The sequence below is a fragment of the Cyprinus carpio genome, chromosome A17 (genome assembly GCF_018340385.1).
Source record: "Cyprinus carpio isolate SPL01 chromosome A17, ASM1834038v1, whole genome shotgun sequence".
Lineage (NCBI taxonomy): Eukaryota > Metazoa > Chordata > Actinopteri > Cypriniformes > Cyprinidae > Cyprinus > Cyprinus carpio.
The window spans coordinates 28,236,057-28,259,894 of NC_056588.1; positions in this window are offsets into that span (position 1 = coordinate 28,236,057).

The window sequence follows — 23,838 nt, forward strand, 5'->3', positions numbered from 1 at the left end:
GGCATGAATTAGGTATGTTAGCAGCCTCAGAAAACACAGCATACAAAGAAAATGGAATAGTTTTAATATTGATGTTTTTGACAATCATAGTGGTGTTCTTAATGAGGGATCTCAAAACTTGAGGCTTTAGCCAGCTAGTGTGTGTGTGTATGTATGTATGAGGTGCTTAAGTAAGTGTGTCGCACAAGCAGTTTTTAATCATCTTCAGAATCAAGAATCTGCCCTGTGGTGGTTATCCTTCCACCTGTCTGATAATATTCATTCAGCGTGTTCACTCTTTTATTTATCTCTATTTTTCTTTCTTCTTGTTTCTATGCTCTATCTATCTCTCTCTCTCTCTCACACACACACACACACACACACACACTCATCTGTACTGGCATTGATGGAGTCATCTTCAGCCCTGCTGACAGGAAGTTTGATGAAAAGGATCAGGGTGCTGTCCAGCACCTCAGGGTTGTCAACTCCAATCCTGTATCTCAAACACACGAAGTTTGATGAAAAGGATCAGGGTGCTGTCCAGCACCTCAGGCACACACGCGTGCACACACACACACACACACACACACACACACGCACGCACACACACAAGAGTACAGGTTAATATGAGGATGAATGTATATGCAAACAAACAAACACTCTGGCATCTTCTCAAGAAATTAATTCCACTGAGACAGTCAACAAAACTGAAGTACACCTCTGCATACAAGTGTGTTGTGCTTTTTACAGTGTCTATTGTAAAAATAGAGGAGTTGAATTTTTTAACCCTGCAAACATGTCAGAGAGCATTAAAGGGAATGTTTGAATTATGCATACTGGTCTCTTATTTTTATGCAGTTCTATGCAATGAATGGAGACTAGAGCTTTCAAGTTTCAAAAAGGACACTGAATCGTTAAGTCAGTTTTCTGAAAAACCAATCAGGGGTGAGTTTCCCAAAAGCATCGTTAGCTAACTATGGTCGCAAGTTCCACTGAGCTCTATTGATAACAACGGAGCTTGCTTAGCATAGTTGCTTTTGGAAAACAAATTCAGACAGCGACAAAACTGATTCAAATCATTCATTGAAAAGAGTTCATTCCAAAGGTATTGAAGCTTATTTGCACCATGGAATAACAATTCTCACAATGCTTGCAGAAAAAATGCACAGAAGTCAGAAAGTCATACAGGTTTAGAATGACATACAGCAGGTAATTGATGACAGCACTTTACTTTTTGGATGAACTATTCCTTAATAAATCAACATTATATACTGTACAAAGAGTTGTTGACTGTGGCAGAAATGTTTCCAGGTCATTAATGAAAACATAATTAAAAAATATTGATGAACAAGTGCCTAAAATCAGCACATACTAATTACAACAATTTTAATCTACTGGTGGGAACTGAGACAGCTTGCAGTAATTACTGTCACATGTAAATTTCTCAATGTTCATGGCTAAGAGAGCAGCTTTTCACCATATGACATGATATTAATTTGCATACTTGAACAATCCATTATAAAAATGTATTATTCATAAGGTGGAATGCTGAATTCATTCTGTTTCGTGAGTACATTATCTGAAACACACTTGACTGGGACTTTGTGATGTTCTTCAATGAAATACTGTATGCAACTATTGATACTCATTTCGGAAAAATATTGCTCGCAGATAAATACATTATACATTGTTATCATCGGGTTTGTTATCATATTACACAACAGAGCATCTCAATGACAGCAAATATACCTCTAAATTACTTTTCCATGCCTGATCTTCTTCTGAAAGCACAAAATCACAATGACGTTTTTGGCTCAGCTGGCTGACTTTGACGGCAGGCTTGGCGCACCTGAATGCTTCAATCCTTCACACACATGGACACACCTGTTCACTAATCCATTAGACACAGTAGAAATGTGGGCATGCTGTGTAGATTAAGTAAACAAAGAGCTGAGAAGGGCAAGAAATTTGACTCATTCATATGACAAAAAAAAAAAACTCTTTTGCAAAAAATTGTCTGCATTGTTAATAGTGTTATGCAGCTTGAAAACACATATGCGATCCACACACAAAACAGTTTGTACATGCAGGTTCACTAATCAATCTGTATACATAGAAACATTCAGAAACATGCAAAAGTTTGTATATTCATGAATTGAATTGTGCATTTGCAAATTGTATTTTGTGAACATGAATGAGGTAATAAAAACTGCGAACGGATGTTTTCAAATGTGAATTAGTTTATGCATGTGTGAATCACATTTTGTAAATGAATTAAAGGGGTCATATGATGCTGCTAAAAATAACATTATTTTGTGTATTTGGTGTAATGAAATGTGTTTATTTCATGTGACGACCCCGGGCTGGACACCGCTTCGTCCACGGTGAAAGCCGATCCGGCTATCCACAGTGCAAAGTTGATGTATTTCCTCAGCGACCATCACGGATCAGCTCCAGGCATGACAAAGTGGATATCGTCTTCTTTTGGAAGGCCAAACAAAGTAGTTTCGCTTTCACAGTGAAACACACAGCATCTATATGACATGGCAGCGGCAACAACAATACTACAACGAGAATAAAAACTATGCCTTCTTTCTTTGTGTGAACATCTGGGTGGCATTATGCAAAACTTCCCACATACTGACGTAGAGATGTGGGGACGTGTTAGAACGAGTTGTTTCAGGGGGGCGTGGACCGGTGTTAACTTTTATAAAGAATATCTGTTTGGATTAGAGACTTTAGTCTTTGCAGTTTCACAGATCTTCTTTATTCACCAAGAGCTTGTAACACCCAAATAGAAAGGAAAATTTGAAATCGCATCATATGACCCCTTTAATTTTGACACTATGGAACACTCGGAGGGAAGAGAAACTAACGTGTAAATGCATCCTCATTATCGCAGTCTAATTATTTACTTGGTAGCGGAAAGTGTAGACATGTTCCATCTTTATGAGCCAGACTGAAAGAAATTGTAGAGAAAATGAGGGCTTGTTTGCTGTTGCTGAAGCTGTAAAGCTGTAAAATGTGTTTTAGTGCTGTCCGGGGATGCACTGAGGCCTTCATGATCTCATTCAGAATTTATGTCCACAGAGACTGAGCTTCAGAATACCTGAAATTTAGCAGGAAAGGGGCCTTTCTAAGTGTCCTGAAAATAGTCTTACAGTTATGAGTCCCATGAGTAAGGCATAGGCCACAATTTCCTGTGCCTTACAACAAACTCACTGATATCTTCTTTAAACCTCTAGGGTCCAAGGTAATTTTGGGGCCCTTGAGATGTTTCGACATGCCCTAACATTTGTGCTTATTTCAGCTACTTATAACATACTATTGGTCAAAGTGTATTTTTTTTTTTTTTTTGTATTCAGCACAAACTGTGCTACAATAATATGTGAGCAAGATTGATCTACATGTTTGCATTTTTTTGAAAAAATTAAAAAATATGCGTGGTTAGTAAGTTTTGGGGGAAAAAAATGTAGCTGAAATAAGGCCATAAAACCCATACTGAATAGTTCTGAATCAGACTTTTGAGCAATCAGACTTGTAGGCTAGAATATTTACATCCTAATGATGTGAAAATCATTCTGCTTACTCATTCACAAAAAACAATATATTGATTTAAATTTTGTAAGACATGTTTTATGATAGACAAGCTTTATGCGAGGGAGTGACAATGGATATTTAGTGCTTCACACCTGAGAGACAAAGGGCCCCTCCCCTAATGGCCCATCAGTGAGTCATGTGACTGTGAGTCAGGTAAGACAGAATGTGAGGAGATTGAAAAAAAATGGTAAAAACACAGTATAATCAAAAAATACATAATGAAGGTCAAAGACACATTGTGCATACTGATATAACCACAGAGATGTGAACTGATTTTGAGTCATTCCTGAAAACAGATTCTGTTCAACAAGTGAAACAAGTAAACCATACCTGATATTTAAGTGTTTGCTGCTTCTTTCCATGGATTCAAGGGGGGGAAACCATCATCAGTAGTCGAGGAGCTTGTTTTACCATAGGAAATCAGTGTAGTTGAACATCTGATGTTGTTACGGTGCTTTTAGAGGAAAGCAGTTTGAAGAGACTCAAGTGAAAGTCAGCAGGATTCATCTGTGGTGCAGGTGCAGGAATAGTTCACCCAAAAATTTAACTTTGCTGAAAATGTACTCATCCTACGGCCATTCAACATGAGTTTGTTTCTTCATCAGAACAGATTTGGAGAACTTTTGCATTATATTACTTGCTCACCAATGGATCTGCTGCATTGCTGTCAGAATGAGAGTCCAAACAGCTGATAAAAACATCACAATAATCCACAAGTATTCCACATGATTCCAGTCAATCAATTAATGTCTTGTGAAGTGAAAAGCGTTGTGTTTGTAATAACACTTCATTAAGACATTAATTCATGGACTGGACTCATGTGGATTACTACATTGTGATGTTTTTATCAGCTGTTTAGACTCTCATTCTGACGGCACCCATGGACAACTGATGTAATACTAAAAGGTTTTAAAGTAAATTTCCAGCAAAGGTATTTTTTTTTTTTTTTACTGCATCTCTGAATGCAATGAATCAGATTTTAAAACAAGCATTTTTCATCCATTCCCTGAATCGCTCTGGAATGCTCTTTTGACTTTTAGGCATCGATACCCAAAGAAATGAAGTGTAAAACATGTCATTAGGCCCCTAATTACACACTAATACTTGTGCTTTTAGTCAGAAATGTTTTTCCTGGGCTCGCATTCCAAACCACACTTAATAAATAATCTTCTTATAAATCAGCTGTTTGTGTGTGTGTGTGTGTGTGTGTGTGTGTGTGTGTGTGTGTGTGTGTGTGTGTGTGTGTGTGTGTGTGTGTGTGTGTGTGTGTGTGTGTGTGAGCTGTGCCAGCAAAAATCAATTATGGCATGCCAGACTGTCAGTGAACTGACTGAGATCGTGAGGAGCTTCAACCTATCAGCCTCACCAGTTTTTCACTCAAACGTCTTCCACCCTTCATTTATTTCCACAAATTCAGTGACTTTTGCAGCACTTTGCATAACTGATTCCATGACTCATGACGCCTTTGCACAAATTACTGTGTATCAGTACCTACTGTAAAACACTGCTTTCTGTACAACCTTGATGCTAATATGCTAAATGTTGCATAATGATCCTAGATGTAAGAAGGCATTGTCAAATTACAAATAATGCTTCTTTAAGCCTATTCAACACTGACATACATCAGAAATTAGTGAGGTTAACGTGTAATTTATTCTGTGGGCAGAGCAATTAACATTTAAAGCATACTTGGATATACATATAAACCCGACGTCTCGCTGATCTGTTTGACATTAGCCACTAATTATACTCTAATAATTAATTTGTATTAGCATGTGCCTCTTCTGCATTCCTGAAATGTGTAGACAATATGTGTCATGACCATCACTAACAAGTGTCTTCTATAATAAACCAAAATGAAGCTAACCTCTATTTGGTGGCTTGTTGATTAGCCAATGTTTTATGTCCAAGTCCATTGGATATGGTAGAGTACATTTTTTGGAAGGGTAGCCTCCCTAGAGACAGATAAAATACTATAGTCTATTGATTTTTAAAAAAAAAATTATTTTATTTTTATTTATTTTTTTTGTATAAGGGTGTGATGTCCCAAGCAATATGTGCCATACTGTACAGGGCAGTCTCTTAAACTATGTGAGGATTTTTCAGATGTTAGGTCTGTGAACTTTGTCCTAAAGGACTGTAACAGGGATCACATAAGTGAGAATCATTGCGAAAAGCAGTTACAAAAGTAGCCCCCCCCACCCCCATTGTGTACTGTTTGTGTTTATGTGTGTGCGCGCATAGAATAAGATTGTTGATTATTGAACCTTCATCCCTCAAATATATGCCCCAAGGAATAAATAACGATTAAATTCCAATCTGTTCTTCACACAAAGCTATCGACTGATTTCAGAAGACTTGTAATACAGTGCTGTATGTAGACTACTTATAAGATACTTACGTTTGAGGGAGTCTTATTAAAAATTGCATATACTAGAAAGCTAAATATGCATTGATTAGTTTGCATTAAAGTTGTTATAGTGAGGTTTGTTAAATGTGACCCTGGACCACAAAACCAGTCTTAAGTGTCAATTTTTCAAAATTGAGATTTATACATGATCTGAAAGCTGAATAAATAAGCTTTCCATTATTGTATGGTTTGTTAGGATAGGACAATATTTGGATAATCTGGAATAATCTGGAATCTGAGGGTGCAAAAAAATCTAAATATTGAGAAAATCATCTTTAAAGTTGTCCAACTGAGGTTCTTAGCAATGCATATTACTAATCAAAAATTACGTTTTAATATATTCATCATAGGAAATTTACAAAATATCTTCATGGAACATGATCTTTACTTAATATCCTAATGATTTTTGGCATAAAAGAAAAATGACTAATTTTGACCCATACAATGTATTTTTGGCTATTGCTACAAATATACCCCAGCGACTTAAGACTGATTTGGTGGTCCAGGGTCACAAATAATAATAATCATAATTCATGAATGAAGCACGGACAATAACATAAGGCTCTGTAACTGTAAATGATTGTTTCCTTTGAAACAGAGTGTCATTATTTAGATGCAAAACTGGATGTAGCAGTGATAATTAAGCAATTTCGATATTGATTTTATACAACAGTTCTACAAACTGTATATTTTTAATTAAATAAGATAAGTAATTTACCTTGTAGCTTTTGTAACTTAGGATACCACCCCCAACAGCTAATTTTTTCTGATTGTGTAAAGTTATAAAATATTATGTAGGCATAAAACTAATTCATTCATGTTTATTTTTATTTTTAATATTCTTATACAAGGGAAATAAGAATCAGCACCTTTTTAAATAACTGTTTGATCCATGAGAATATGGAGTGCCTTAATTAATGAATATAGTAATATGAAGAGATTTTTACTTCTAAATACCAAATAAGTCAATCATAGCTTCATTGTGAAAGTGAAGGTGATGGCCTTCTCTACAGCAACACTTCATCAAATACCACAGTCATTTCCTCATCAAACTCTTATTGTGAGGGAGAAAAAATCTAATTACCAGTGTGTGCATGTGTGTTTGTGTCCATAATATATGGCAAGTAACTATTCAAGGGCAAGGCTCATTATCATGCGGCCTATATAAATGTCTATGCATTTACTGTATATCAGTTCCACTGACTGTCTGACATTAATATATCCTCTATACATAGATTTCCTCTGTAATAGCTTTGCAGAGCGATGACACTGCTTGTGAAGTTCAATGCATCTGAAATGCATTATGAAATCCAGTTTTAACCAGCCTGAATAAATGTCTCCAAGAAATTTGATTTAATTATACAACACTTTACTAAATAATTTTAATAATGTTTATAAATTAAGTAGTGGCATGACACTCTTTGTGCTTACATGACACTCTTTTGCCAGCATTACAGACAGAAAACGTGGAAGATATTAACAGGGCACAAATATTTTTAGGAGAAGTAATTCCCAAACTAAGAAAAAGAGTACCAAGCCCTAACCTGCCATCTTCCTTACCTATTTAAAGATTCTCAATTTGGAGGAAATTTGGATGGATGGATGGATGGATGGATGGGTAAATAGATGCTTTATTTTCTTCTTGGTAAAGAAAATATAGCATCATCATCAAAAAAAGTTTATCTCAGTGAGCTAAGACAAAAATCTATAAGTGTTTAGTGGAATTCTCTTTTTAAATTTAGCTGCTGTGTCATTGTTTTATGATTAAACAGAAATAGTATAAGTTTTTTTAGCTGCTTTTTTTTTTTTTTTTTTTTTAGTGATTAAACAGAAATAGTATAAGTTTTTTATAACTTGAGTGATCAGCCTCACTGCTTTCATTAGAAGCTTTACGCAGCAGGCTCTATTACATTCACTTCCAGTGAATTCAACATTATGTAAATGAACTGAAATCAATGCCCTTGTTCCGGGATTTTGCTAAACATTTTAAAATATTTGTTAAAAAGTTTATTTAGTAATAAATAAAAATATGTTTATAAGTTAAGACGTCACTTTGTTTGTTATAAAATAAGTAATAAGTAGCCAAGCTTCATTTTAAACATTAAAAATATTCCCCCTTCATCCCCCCGCCTCCCGAACCATACCGTACAAAAACCGCATTATCTGCCTAACTGTGAAAACCTTGAACCATTACTCCCCAATAGATAGATTGATACTTTCTTCATGGTGTGTGCACTGAAACTATCTGATTCAATCCACATTTCAGTTCACTACAGCCCTTTTCAGGGTTTGTGTTCAGAGGCGCAGAGGCGTTCAACTACATCATTGTTCTTACTAAGAGAAAAATCTAAATCCTTTGTGTCTGACAGTTACACACTTCTCACTCAGATGGTTGTCAGGCTTATAGTCAAGCTGTAGTTATAAAGGGAAATCCCACTGGGCGATTACAAGAATCATTTGTGTAATATTAAATCGGGCATTTGATATATGCCATTGTTTGACATGATTTGAGCTGTGAGCTGTTAGAAAGCAGGTGTGTGAGAGTTTGTTTATTCCCCATAGATTTGAGGTTGAGAGCTGACACAGATGTGAATACGAATAGAATCTAAATTAAATGGATGTAACATATGTGGACAGTAATACAGTATGTGCAATATGAGCAGTAATACCAAATGTCTGTTTGTTTCAACAACAGCAGGCACATTTATGTTGCAGGGGGTTAATTTTAATCGGATGAGTAGATTTCAACTTTCTTTTTGGCAAATGAAATCACTTTAAATCTGCCTTGTAAACATTATGTAATCAAAATAAAGAGTAAAATAAACAATAAACATTTCAATGTTTAATATTGATGTGGTGGAAAGTTCAGGGGACAAAAATGGTAATAAATTAAATGCAATAAATTCAGTTGGCTGTTGTTAGTGGGCAAAGTAATTAATCTTAACTAATAAGAGCATTTTTAAGCCAGGGCCAAAAGTTGAAGAATTTTGAAGAAATGCCACATTTTGTCACGGTTCTGCTGGTGTGCCCTAGTTGGCCACCAGATGTCACTGTGTTTGTTTGAGCACATGGCTTGTTGTGTGTTGTTGGTGCCATGTGCTCTCCTGTCTATTGTCTGACATCGCCCGTCTTGTTACCTTGTTATTGCTGCTCCACCTGTGTCTCCCTTGTTACCCTCCTCAATTGTTTCCCTATTTAGTCCCCCTGTGTCTGTAGTCCTGTTCCTTGTTTGTGTCTGAGAGTCATTGTCGTATGTATGTTCCTTTCGCCATGTTGTGTTGTGTTGTGTTTTTAACCCCTCGGGGTAGTTTTTTTTTTTCTTTTTTCAAATAAAGAGCCCATACTACCTGCAACCTGAGTCCTCACCTCATCTCTCTTCCGCCCCATGACACATTTTATACACCCAGCACTTCTGCCTCTGTTTCTTAGTTTCCTCCGAGGGCTTGTGTAATTGGTCTATGAATTAACTTATTCCATGTTCTCTGAGACAGAGAATAAGTGGTTGAATTTTGATGAATGGTGGACTCCTGTCTCTACATTAAACCCAAGAGATTGCACTATCATTCCTATCCACCTCATTAAGCTATGCATGTTTTTAATAGAACCGAAAGCCAGAATTTTGCATTCCAGAAGCAGCATCATGAAGTGAATTCTAACATAGTACGAGTCAATACACTTATATATATGTCAGGTGGTTCATTTAATTATTAAATTAATTTAATTGGTGTTGTGGTTGTTGGATTGAGTCTTTTTTTTTTCTTAATCATGTTAGAATAAGGTCAAACAGAAACTTTGGGCCACTTTGTGTGGAATCAGAATAAAAGGAAGCAGTGAAAGAATAACTAAGAGCAAAAGAGTATCATATGACATGCTGTTGATATTTTCTTATAAAGTAAATCCAATGCAAAAGCTGTCTTATCTTGAACAACACTGGAAAAGAAAAGAAATGTATTCTTGTATGTTCCACAGAAAAACAAAAGACATACATATTTGTAATGACATCATAGTGAATATATAATTTTAATTTCTGGATGAAAAAAATGTATTAAATAAAACAAACAACAAAAAAAAACTACACATTTCCCAAAATGCTGACCCCTAACACTTGAATGGTAGTGTATAATAATGAAGAACAATTACTCAAGAATTTTGCACCCATTGTTCCAGCAGTGTCATTTTGTAGATGGTAACTCATGCTGAAGGCACAGCAGCCCAGAGCAGCTTACAAGCATGCTGTAGGGAATTACTGATGAAAGTCTCTGTGGTTAACCCTACATTGAGAGGTGCCTGTCTGTTTGTTTTGATGAGAGAGGCAATTTGTCCCTTTTTTATACTGTGATTGCCTAGTTCCAGAGTAAATCACTTTGCTGATGTATTCGTTTCCATGAGGACAGGACATACCAGGAGTTTTGAAATAGCCAGAGGTAATGATGGTATCTTGACTGTAACTGAGCACAGTTTATCTTTTGTAAATCGCTCAGTGAAAGAAAGAAAATTGCTTGTTGAGTGTTGTTTCTCTCAATAGCCGGTTTGTAAATGTAATGTACCTGCCTTTGTAATGTACATAGAAATGTACTTTAATGTTACATAAAGAGCTGATAAAACGCTTTCTCTGTAACTGTGAATACTTCTGAGAACAGAGGAGATGGCCAAACTATCACCTTAATGACAAGAGACAGCAATCAAGTCCATGTGCTACAGCGTGCGAGAGTTCCTGGCTGATACAAACCACACTCCCTTTGGAGGCACATTTCAAAGCGTTGAATGCTTTGGTGAGTTTGACCCATTGTACACTGCAGATACTCATTTGCATCCTTCCACCATAGAGCCCATATGTTAGGAAACGAGGCACCTGAAGAAAACAGCAATCAGTGCTAAATGGATCATGTGCCCACAATCACAACATAGAATTGCTTTTGCATTGCAGAACATCTGATCCTGCATAACGCATAACAACAACACAAACTGAGGCTTTAAATGAAGCAGATTTTCCATCTGCTGGAACAGTCTTGCGTCTATAACGGATGACATAGGCGTAGCATAAGATCCGGTGAGAATAATCTAGTCTCGTGAGAACATTGTTTTGTTTACAGCAAAGGATAGGCGTAGCATAAGATCCGGTGAGAATAATCCTCGAACATTTTTTCTTCACAAATCCTCTTTTTTTTTTTTCTAATTCATGACTGGTGTTTTGTTTTGCTCTCTCCTCTGCGCATCCGTGTTCATCAACACGCTTGCCTACATCCTACATCATCCTCTGGAACGCCCAGAAGCTAGAAATGATGGTTTACAAAGTTTTAAATATGGATTTTTTCTTACATAAATGCATCGATTCACTTCAGAAGGCCTTTATTAACCCCCCCACCCCCCATCACCGTCATGTGGAGCACTTTTTCTGATGAATGGATGCACTTTTATTTAAGATCCGGTGAGAATAATCTAGTCTCGTGAGAACATTGTTTTGTTTACAGCAAGACATTTTTAAATATAACTCTTGATTGTATTCGTCTGAAAGCAGAAAGTCATATACACCTAGAATGGCTTGAGAGTGAGTAAATCATGGGGTAATTTTCATTTTTGGGTGAACTTTCCAAAATAAATCTACTGACTTTCCCGCCAACTATTAAAATGAGACAAAAATGTTAGAGCGGTACAATTTGGGAAGAGATCCAATCAGTCTGTGTCTATATTGCATTTACAAACCTTATTATCATTCATATTAAGTTAATGTTGATCTCCAGGAGAGCTGGAAATTTTAGACAAAATCTAACAGGTTTAGTTAAATTGTAATGCATAATTGCATTACATTTAAACTAAACCTGTTAGATTTTAGTTGACTAAATCTACTGGAGACTAAAATCTTTTGATATTTAGTTGACTATAATAAGACTTTTGGCTTTAGGCTAAAATAAGACTACAACTTGATAAGACTATGACTAAACAATCAAAAATTGCTGTCAAAATTAAGACGGTCTCAAACTGCATTAAAACACATGGTAAATGGAAATCTGATCTGCAATAATGAATTAACATTTAATTAAATATATATTTAGTATTGTATATTCTGCCATACAAAGTATTTTATTAGAAATAAAAAGTAATTATTAGAAACATTACTGTATCAAACAGTTCTGAATCTCAGTTCAGCAAATCCATTAAAACATATTTAATATATCTCATGCATCAGTGCATTAACATTTATGGTTCGAAGCATTGCCTGAGCTCTTGAAATGTATTGAACAGCAGCGCATCTGGATACGGTATCAAAATAATGATAATATACTGTGAATTGTTTTGTTTGTTTTTTTGTTTTTGTTTTTTTTGTACTATGGTACTATTTAGTTTACTGCACAAGCTCAGCTTATATTGATAGCTAATGTTACAAATACAGAAAGAACTGACCCTTTATTGGAAGGCTGTCTGAAAGAAACACAAAAAGGTGGTCCTGCCCCATTTCAGACTTCTAGGAAATTCTTCTGAGCTCTAAATGATCTTCCCCTTTATCTGTGCCTCCTGGCTCAAACAGACAGACTCAAAGTAAAACAGTCGGCCTTCTACCCAGCTATATCAGCGCTTTGACAGAGAGAAAGAGAGAGAGAGAGAGAAAATACTGCAGTACATCAGCAGTGACTCTCTCACTGAATACAATTTCAATGTAACAAAAAGGAAATGGATGTAAATTACAGCAGCTGTCTAAAGGGTACAACTCATATGACTTTAATACGGTGCCATCTTTCTCTAATTTCAATGAATGTGAAATGCACCAAGAAAATGAAGAGGAATGATTGACAGTTTCCTGTTAAATAAGGTCAAGTTTTTCAGGATAGTGTTCATTACTTTAACTCTGAATATTCTGCTGAAGTGTTTGACAATTATCTAAGCATTCATGATTCAGATCACAAAAGTATGAAGCATAAAGCTTGATTTAGTACTTAGTGAGTCAGTGATTATTTGTTTACCAATTCAAATTAAATTCTTCATAATGGTAAATTTCTTTCGTTAATTGCCGAACTTGCAAATTGCTGTTTTTTTCTGTAATAAGACCAAAAGCTGTAATGAAACAGAAAGCATGTTCCATTAATAATAATAATAATAATAATAATAATAATAATAATAATAATAATAAAGCATTAGGGGCACAAACTTTATTTTTGCCCCCCTTAAAATTTTGATACCCTAGTGTAACATAATTTGAACCCCTTCTACAATACAGAGAACAAAATATAACAACAGACAGAGAATAGCATTCTGATTGCTACATTTTTACAAATGTTGAAACGTTGACAGAATTTTTCAAACTGAACCTTTCAATTTTACAAAATTATACCATTCAAAATTACGGGGTCAGTAAGATAAGATTTCTACCAATCTACCAAAAAGCTTCCAGAAATCTACAAATTTGGGGTCAGAAGAATAATAGCTTAATAATATTTTTTTATATACATTTATTTAGCCAGAAGTAATTAAATTTATCAAAAGTGACTGAAGACATTTATAATGTTTCAAAATATTTTTTTTAATGCATTTTTTTTCTGAACTTCCAAGATTCCACGCTTTCATTAAAAATACTAAGCATCACAACTGTTTTCAACACTGACCAAATCAACATATAAAAATAATTTCTGAATTACTGCTGAAAATTCAGCTTTGTCATCACATTGTTATTTTTTTTTTAGTTACAATAAACCAGAATTTGATCCTAAACTAGCCTACTGAGTGGTAGCTTAACTTAGGCTAAATTAACCTCATATGAAATTTAATTGGACCCCCTAAGGTTGACTGTCAACATTTTCAAGGTTAAGCAAACTCCTCGTTTCACTGACCATTTATTGAATAAGAAGCGTGTTTTAAGTCCCATTCTGTATCCTATTCCAGAAATAGTGCATGTCACAAAATGGGCAAGACAAACCACTATAATATCCAGCTGCTCTGCAGTTGCAAGTGAGAGGATTTCTGTGGATGTCAATGTTTTTGTGTGTAAACACTCTGAGGTGCTCGGTCAAATGTGTGCTCACATTTGGACAAAGAGAGTATAAATCTGCCACAAGTGACCTCCATTTGTCTGCAGTGACAACGTGAAGAAGGGTCTGTCCCTGTTTGCTGCACAGGTCAATCCCCACAAGACCATCAAACATCTTACAGAAATATGAGAATGGGGAAAGCTGCCCAAAGAATGAAATATGGAGCACAGTGACCAAAGTCATGCCATTCTACCTACACTGAACATGTGAGTGAGGGAAAATATTATTTTAAAGTCAATATTCAGCAGAATATTCTCTCAAGGGTATTTTTCCACCCAAAAATAGACGAACATGCAGAGAGAGAGTAGTCCCTTACCACAAAAATATGTTGAAACTTTCTATGATTTGTGACACAAACTTGTAACGAGTCATCAAAACTTGTGTCGGTTGATTTCCACCACCTCCGTTATGCTACCAATCTTTGTGATGGTATGATGATAAATCATCTGGGTGCAGAGGCGGATGCATCTCCAGGTTGCTGTAGGAATGAGTTATGGGTGATTGACAAACCCAGCAGTCCCACTGCATGACTCAACCTCTCAGAGAATCTTAAGACTCAGTCAGTACTAAGACAGCCGGACAATAACACAGATCTGAAGCTGGGTTAAGACCACTCACAACCAGTACAATGCTAGTCTCAACCTCAAAACCCTTACGAAAAAGAAGTTTATTCAAGTGTGCTATTAGTATACTTCTTTTAAACTAAAAACAGGAAAGTATGCTTTTAGTGAACTTTTTATGTACTTCTCAGAAATGGGCTTTATGTACTCTTCAGAAATATACTTAATATGACATTTAAGTATACTTGACTTATACTTACAAAAAGTCTAAATATATTTGAGCTACTGTATACTTGTGCTCCTAAAATCAGTGTTTTCTTTATATACGGTAGAGGGTGCTAGTACACATCTTCTGCACAGAATTTAAAAAATAAATAAATAAATAAAAACAAGTGAAGAAGAAAAAAGAAACAACAGATACTAACACATGTAATCTAACACGATCATCTGACATGAAACAGCATCAAAACTGTAACGTTATGGAATAAAATGTTGTCCGATGAAGAGGTAATAATGACTGTCAAGCTTTGGAGTGTTGATCGACTCCATCTACATTTTGATTATCATTCTAAATCCAATTCATAGTCTTTTTTCAGCTTTTTGTTCAAAATGTTATTTCTTTATTTTTTTATGAAACTTACCCACATTAAAGTGTTTAAAAAAAGAATGCATGAAGCTATAATAAAATGTTTTTGTTTACAAGCAGATACCCTGTTCTTTCTTTGGATGCTTTGTATGTGGAGATATTCATATAACAAAGAAAGTCGGCCAATTTAGTCCCAAGGAGTACTGAAACAGTACACTTACAAGTATACTACTAGAACACTGATATTTGTATACTTGCTACATAAAGTATACTTAAAAATATATTTGAACTTTACTTAAGTATACTTAATAAAATAAACTTGAAGTATACTACTTTTTGGTAAGGGAAGACTTTTCCAGTCTGGCTTGCAGGCTCCCAAAAGTCTCACAACATTCATTGTCCAACTTAAAGGGATAATTCACCCAAAAATACAGTACAAAAGTACATATTCTAACAAATATTTTAACTATTTTTTTGTACATACAAATAAAGCCAGCGGAGTCCAAAACAATATTGTGGGTAAGTATAAAAAAAAAAAAAACATGAATCGAGTGATATTTTATCTTGGGTCTCTTGGAAAGCATGCTGGCAACTAGAAATCTATTGAGTTTCAGTTGCCAACACAAAGAGATTTAGTCAACTTCCAATTTACTAATTTAATTGGACTGAACGTAATGGAATTTAAATTTAGATAAAATGTCCAAGAATTGTCTTACTTTAACTCATTTGAAGTAAATTGAAGTACAGCATGATTCCAGCATTTAATGTCTTAAAGGGATAGTTCACCCAAAATGAAAATTGCCCCATGATTTACCCATCCTAGCTGTATATGACTCTCTTCTTTCAGATGAATGCAATGAGAGTTATATTTAAAAATGTCCTGCCATATAAAGGCAGTGAGTGAATGGATGATATTCAATAGTCCAGTAGAAGTCCAATAAACTGCGCCAATCCATCATTTAAAAAGTGCTCGACACGGCTCCGTTGAGAAGTGATGAACATGAAAGCGCAGAGGAGAGAGCAAAACAAAACACCGGTCACGAATTAGAAGTAGGCTACAGAATGAGGATTTGTGAAGAAAACTGTCGGAGGATTTCAGTAAAAGCCAAGAGGAGACTGGTTTTCTTTGCTTAACAAAGGAAACTTTGCTTCTTTTTCTCCTGTAAACAAAACTTGTTTCTCGTGAGACTAGCATATTCTCACTGGAGCTTACTCTATGCCTACATCCTACGTCATCCACTGAACACCACTCTCTCGTGTACGTGCAGCTAGAGATTACAGTTTATAAAGTTTTAAATATGGATATTTTTCTTACAAAAATGCATCGATTCACTTCAGGAGGACTTTATTAACCCCCGGGAGTTATTTGGAACACTTTTTAAATGATGGATCGGCGCAGTTTATTGGACTTCTATTAGACTATTGAGTATCACCCATTCATTGCCATTATAAAGCTTGGAAGAGCCAGGACATTATTAAATATAACTTAGATTACATTCGTCTGAAAGAAGAAAGTCATATACACCTAGGATGACTTGAGGGTGAGTAAATCATGGGGTAATTTTCATTTTTGGGTGAACTATCCCTCTAATTAGGCAGAAGGCCCTTTTCAGGAAAGACTTGTTCACTTTGGTCTTCCTGTCAAAGTGGGCTATTCTTGACCTACAGGAAGTTGTGGAATATGTTATTTTTCCAGAAATAATTTGATTGTAATAGTATAAACACAAGTTTTTAGGATTTTGCTTATGAAGTGTTATCTAATGAGCAAATACATAGGCTAACCCATTGCCTTAGTATTCATTCATTACTGATGCAATAGCAGCATATGAATGGTGACTGAAGGTCAGACTTGTTAGTTTCTAAATTCAGCAAGGCGAAGGTAACCTTTCCCATTATTTTTGTCTTGGAATAGCTTAGCCAGGCAGTTTCCTTCATATAGATTTCAATTTCCATTAGTTTCCACACCCACCCACCCAGATCATCAAGATCTAGATTGTTCTCATTATCCCCATTAAATCAAATTGTTAGACTTGCCAGCAAAACCTCTTTAAAATCACCCATCATTTTATCTTTTGTCCAGGAGTCAGTGTTTCTAGAAGATAAATGCTATAAACATCGGTCAGCATAATAAGCTGGATTGCGCTTGGAAACCATTTACTAGACTTGATGAAATAGCTTTATTGTCAATACTTTTGTCATTTCCTTTTAAATTTTTACGTGACCTGTTATATAAAGTTCAGTGGTGATCTTTTTTTTTTTTTTTTTTTAAAGAACTAATTTAATTCAAACCACAATAACAACTTAGTTTGTTGAAAATGTTGAATCTGTCAAGGTTGAGACCTTGTGTGGCATTCCAGATCTTGAATGTGAATCAGTTTGGCAGCTGATAATATTGTCTGTGTCTCTTATAAAAAAATAATGTAGTTTCATAAAGGTGACTGAGATTGTTGGCACATCCCGGTATCTCTGTTTCAGTATGCACATTATTTGTATTGCAGCAAAATTACCTTTAGTATCTTTTATGGTTGTTAAATGATTGTGTCAGATTAATTCAGCAGACTGTGAAAATGATTGGAGTGTAAGAACTACATAAAACTGTATGTTACTTTCACATGGAACTTTACAGGATTAACACATTTATGACCTTAAACATATCTAATGTCTCTGATGGCAACGGACCATCTGACTTCCAGTGGACAGAGAATATGGAGATCAAACAGGCTTCCTCTCTGCATGGTATGAACATTTTCTCCACCTCCTGCCGAGTCCTGGATGCTTAGTATCAGTTAAGATATTAGCAGCACAGTGGGGTAACAGAGACATGTTTAGATCTCAAGGATACACACACAAATAAACATGTACACACTCATCAAACTTGTTTTAGTACAGCCTGGTAGGGTCTTAGGAGTCTAAAATATGAAATATTGTTACCAAAATGGAACAATAGTAAGGGGGTAAATGACAAATTAGAAATGGTTTAATATCTAGTTCAAAAATGCGAGTTCTTAAAAATGAAGATGATTTTCAAAATTAATGCGAGTATGTGAGCGGAGTGGAGTGGCAACAATTTTCCCTCCGCACTCCAAGCATTCAATAATCACTCTGCTCCAGCTCCGCTCTGGGTTCACCATTTCCCACTCCTCACTCCACTGATCAGAAACACTGCTATGCCTTCACTCTATGACGATATTTGCGGCTAAAGTATTTCATTATCTTTTGAAATATCACAAATTTCAGTTCAGAACTTATATTACATGAAAAATAAATACACAATACTAGAAGAATACTTTTAACAATCAAACTTTTAATACAGTCAGTATTGAGTTGGCATTAATTGTGATCTTGATGGAGCGTTAGTGGAGTACTGACAAAAAATCCACTCCTCACTCCAGTCAAAAATCACACCACTCTGTTCCCACTCCAGTCACATACTCTGATCACAAGTCATTCTATGTATCAATTGAATTTTAAACATATTTAAATAACCTAATAAAATATTGAAAATAAAATACATAAGCTAACAACTTGTTTAAAGGTTTTGCCGTGAATGGCCTAAATGTCTCAGCTGAGAATCAATCCCTTCAGAATGTAATCTTACATTAATCTTACATTTTGTTCTGCTTCTTGTGAATAAGAGCCTGCCCTTTTCCCAACATCTTTTGAATGCTTTGACATCTCTGACATTTGTGTTGTCAGACATTGAATGTGACTGGACATATACATTATGGACATAGACATTCTTTTCATAAATAAAGATCTCTGGATTTTGACAGGATGTACTTTATTTGGACCCCCGAAAGATCAGGGGGGCCTGGCCTGATTCGAAGCTTGTCACAAACATTTTTTTATCCAAAAACGTCCTCTAATATGTGGAGTCATTATGATTATTTAACTGCTCCCGTTTATGATGGAGCATCTCTGAACTCAAATCGTAAATATCAAACATGTTTGATATTTACAACTCTTGACCAGGCTGCCTCTGAGGTGATACCTGCAATAGCCAATGAGAACAAGCAAGTGTCACGTGTTGCATGCTTCTATAGCTGAAACTTGGCAGCCACAAACATGCCATGAAAAAAAGTTCTGAGAAAAAAACATCACCCATATTCTTTTTTTCTTTTTTCTTTTTCTATTTTGTTTTTTACTGTACAACAGAACGCTCGCCAGGAGAGCGAGCTTACAACATCGATTGTCCTCCATGTGTTTTTCTTCTCTAGTCACGTTTGATCTTGTGAGTCTCTTTGAGATCTCGTGTCACTGTGAAATTGTTCCTACAGTCAACAAGTGAGTGGTCTCATGGTCTGGTCGAATCATCTAGTGTGCGTGTTCAGAAGATTATAAAGCTAAAAATTGGTTGAAACTGTCTTCATGTCTGTGGTCTCCCATGTTTTTAAAATTTTGTTTTTTTTAAGGTTTGAAAATCGTCTAGTGTGTCCCACTATGTTTGAAACAAACCATCTGAATAAATGCAGCTTCAGATGACATATGGGAAGAAAATAAAAACTAAATTTGAATATTAAATAAGACAAGCTAGATCAAAGTAATTTACAGAAATTATTAAATAATTTCTCTCTGTATTGTTAGTTTTAAATAACTCCAACAGTGAATCAGTGAATAACATTAATGTAAATGGTCATGAGGCTGAAGGTCACATAAAGGGGTCACATCTTTGAAAGACACAAAGTTTTATTTGCAGTACTTAGTATTGTCACAGTCTGTGTCACTATTTTTCTTAGGCCATTTCCACACGTACATGGGTATTTTTATTAACGTTTTCTTCCGTTTTTAAAAAAATCTCTGTCCACATGAAAACATGAAAGCATGCTATGAAGCACTGTCAAGAGCAAGCCAAGCCAACAGGTAGCGATATACGGTAATCTCAACCGTATAGCCATGTTGGCCAATCAGAAGCCTGAAAAGGTTTCCAGATGGAGATAACAGTGCATGCTCTGACTTCACAAGCCGGTTTCGCTGTCTACAAGATAACACTGCAACCAAAGTTTTTGAAAATCTTTACCCTGACAGCAGTTTTCAAAAATTTTCGGTTTCTTGACCTGGTGGACGAATGACCAAACTGCATAGAAAAAGCTGCGGTTTTGAAAATACCCCCGTTCTTGTTGTGGGGGGGTTATTTTTTTTTTGTGGCTGATTAGCTTATTCTGTTCACCTGTGTTCGTTAATTATCTCATTAGTTCCCTTTTTTAGTTTCTGTAAAAGTACTTCCTGTTCTGTTCAGTCTGTGCCGGTTATTGATATTTGATTTTGATTTGCTTGTGTTTGGATGTACCCTTCTTCAGAATTATCAGTAAAGTCCTTGTTGGATTATTCTTCTTCATCGTGACAAGTATCATGTAAACTAGGTCAGTTCAGCTTTATCAAAAACTGATACATCAAAAGACGCTGACAGTCAAAAGTTTACCAAAACTAGTCAACATCCAAGTCCAGAGCAAAAGAAAATGAACTGTGTTCAACTTAATAATGCATCAAGATCAAGTTTTCCAGCTAGCACTTTCTTTTTGCATATAGTAATGATGGATCTGTGCAGATTTAGTGAGGATTAGAGCTGAAGCAGAATTTAGAAAGTAAAGCTCAGCAGAAATGCACTTTCTTAAGTTTCTGTCACTTGAATCTAAATGTAAATATAAATAAGTTGGATCCAAGGTTGGATCCCATGTAACTGCACTTTTACTGTTATATATAATGAAGAGGTTATACAATACAGGAATGTATGTGTGCATTAGACATCTATACATTTGGTAACACATCAAAGGAGAAAGATTTTAGGGGTTTTATGTTTGGCAAGATATCATAGAGCCACTGTAGCACACTCTGTGTATTTTCAGAAAGCCACATATAAATGTTTCAGTATAAATAACCAGGGAAATGAGGAAAAGAAAAAAACATTATCTCCTTTTCCACCCCTTTGCCTGCCCTGACAGGATTACTGACATGCTCTCCTGTGACATGTCAGCATTTCATTCATCCCATCATGTACCTAAACATTGATCTGTTCTCTCTGCCATGGCACTGGTGCAGTTTTTTAAATTCCTAAATGTAATTGGGCATATTTTTAGGAGATACATTAAATAAATGGCTCAGATGTAGGCACAAAATTAACAAATGTCCATGAGAAAAAGCATCCAAATTAAGTATGAAATGAGACTGTCCTTTGTTTGCCTGTAATTATGTAATATTTTACAGCAGAACTGACAAGCAAATCCCATTGCATCTTTTAATTCAGTAATCAGCACTAGCTGCACTTTCATTTCAATGGATGTTCCCTTGTAAAATCCTCTTTCCTCGACTCTGAAAGCAGCTCAACTCCCAGATTAAGCAAAATTACAGGCCTGGATAGAATCAGGTCAATAAGGGCTCCAATTAGGTTTTGTAGGCTTTTAATATAAGATAGTTAAGAATATGCTATAAATTTATCTTTTTAGCTTCCAAATAAAATAATTTTCATGAATTGCTTTTACTGAGATGTTACATAAAGGATTTTAGCTTATTTTAACCAAAGACAAAAACAATCTTTATTAAAGTTAGGATCAGGTAAGTATAGTTTGTCTGCATTTCTCTTGTTGTGACAAAATATAGCTATATTTTTTATGTTCTGAAAAGTATACATTTAGTCTTGGTGCAGTATATAGCATGCGTAGTGTGCACTTTATTTCTGTACACTACTGTTAAAAAGTTTTGAGTCGATAAGATAAAAGCATAAAGCTTAAAAGGCTTCTTCAGGGCGATATGGTTCTACATGTAAAGAAGAACCATCTTTTTTTAGTAAGGTAATGGTTATTATATTTTCATCAGTTATCCGAATTAACATACTTTAAATTTGAACTTCTAAAGTATATTCTGTATAGACATGCACAATAATAGTGTAAAAAAACACTCTCTTTCTCTCTTTATCCCTTTCTTCTCTTTCAACTTCCACTTCCAAGTTCTCTGTATTTGGAAGGGCACTTCGTTTGGCATTTTCCAGTTCCAGTGCTGCCTGGCACAGCTGTAGATAACTAATCCTCATGGTGGGGCATGATGGGATAGCCAGAACAGAGGCACCTTCAACACATGCACATGAAAACAGTAAATAGATTGCAAAAAATATTATATTGACGTCTATGGGACACTCAATGGACTTGGAATCAATTAATGGAGGGAAAAAACACAGAAACACAGAAAGGCCTTAAATGAATTCCCATAATTCCTGCAGTCCAAACTCAGCACTGTCTCTGTGTCTCTCGGTATAGTTATTCACTCACTCCTACCTCTCTCTTTCAACCCCCTGGGACTTGGGAATGTGCCTTTTAGTGTGTTTCCCTCTTTCATGTTGTGTCAGTTTGTTCTCAGGGGAAAGTGTTGCACCAGCAGTCACACAATCCAATTGAATTGCACAGTCACAAGATAACAAGCACTGTCCATAGAGAGCTTCGGTAAGAGGTGAGTTATGCTATTGGATATGATAATACTAATTTTTACTAACAATATTGTGTAAGGGCAAAACAGTAGTTGCTGTAGCTCATCTTGTAGAGAATGGCACTCTCAATGCCAAGGGCTTCTAGTAGCTCTTTATAGAGTAAAATGGTACAGCATAGAAGTAGTTTTTGGAAGAATGGAAAAACTGCAACCAAACTTGACAGCCTGGAATTTTGCCTGCATTTTGTATGGAAACAAGCAGCTTTGACATTTTGCTCCACAAGAAAAAAGGGGTTAATAATGACAACATTTTCATAGTCTGCAAAAAGTGTGATTCAACTGTGATTCATCATACTCATGGAATGAACAATTTTATATATGTGAATGTGTGGTTTCTGCCACAACATTTTTTAATCTATATTTTCTAATTTTATCTACAGTTATCTTGTAACTTAATTTTAAATGACCTTTTTTTTTTTTTTTTTTTTTTTTTTTTTGAAAAGGCGCAATACATTTAAAATTACTTTGCTTCTAGATTCTGGATATTAAAGGGGTCATGTGATGCGATTTCAAATTTTCCTTTCTCTTTGGAGCGTTACAAGCTCTTGGTGAATAAAGAAGATCTGTGAAGTTGCAAAGACTAAAGTCTCAAATCCAAAGAGATATTCTTTATAAAAGTTAAGACTCGTCCACGCCCTCCTAAAACGGCTCGTTCTAACATGCCCCCACATCGATTTGCATAACACCGCCCAGATGTTCACGCAAAGAAAGAAGGCATACCTTTTATCTATCGTCCCCCCGATATAGCCTTATAGACAGTAAAAGATTGTCTGCGAGCTTCTCCTCCTGTCCATACGGTAATTTCTCTACTGTGTGACAGAGAGTCGCAGGTTATGATGCAATCGTTAGACTATTTTTACAAAAACTGCTTCTACGGGGTCATAACGTAAGATACAAGGTAATGGGGCCTTTTATACATTTTCGTGTTTCTTTAGAAATAATGAATGGACAAATGGAGTCTTTAAACGCCTCAGAGGTAAAGTTATTCGCTGTCAAAGTGACGCCAAAATGTGGGGGTCCGCTAACCAATGGCGGCGCCCAGGGATGCTTCAATAAAATATGAAACCCTGCCCCCCTGGATGAGCCTTTTGAAAATCGACGTGTTTCAGAAGGCGGGGCATATAGGAGAAACAATAATGTACAGTATGTGGAAAATAATGTGTTTTTTTTTTTTTTTTTACCTTAAACCGCATAAACACATTTCAGTAC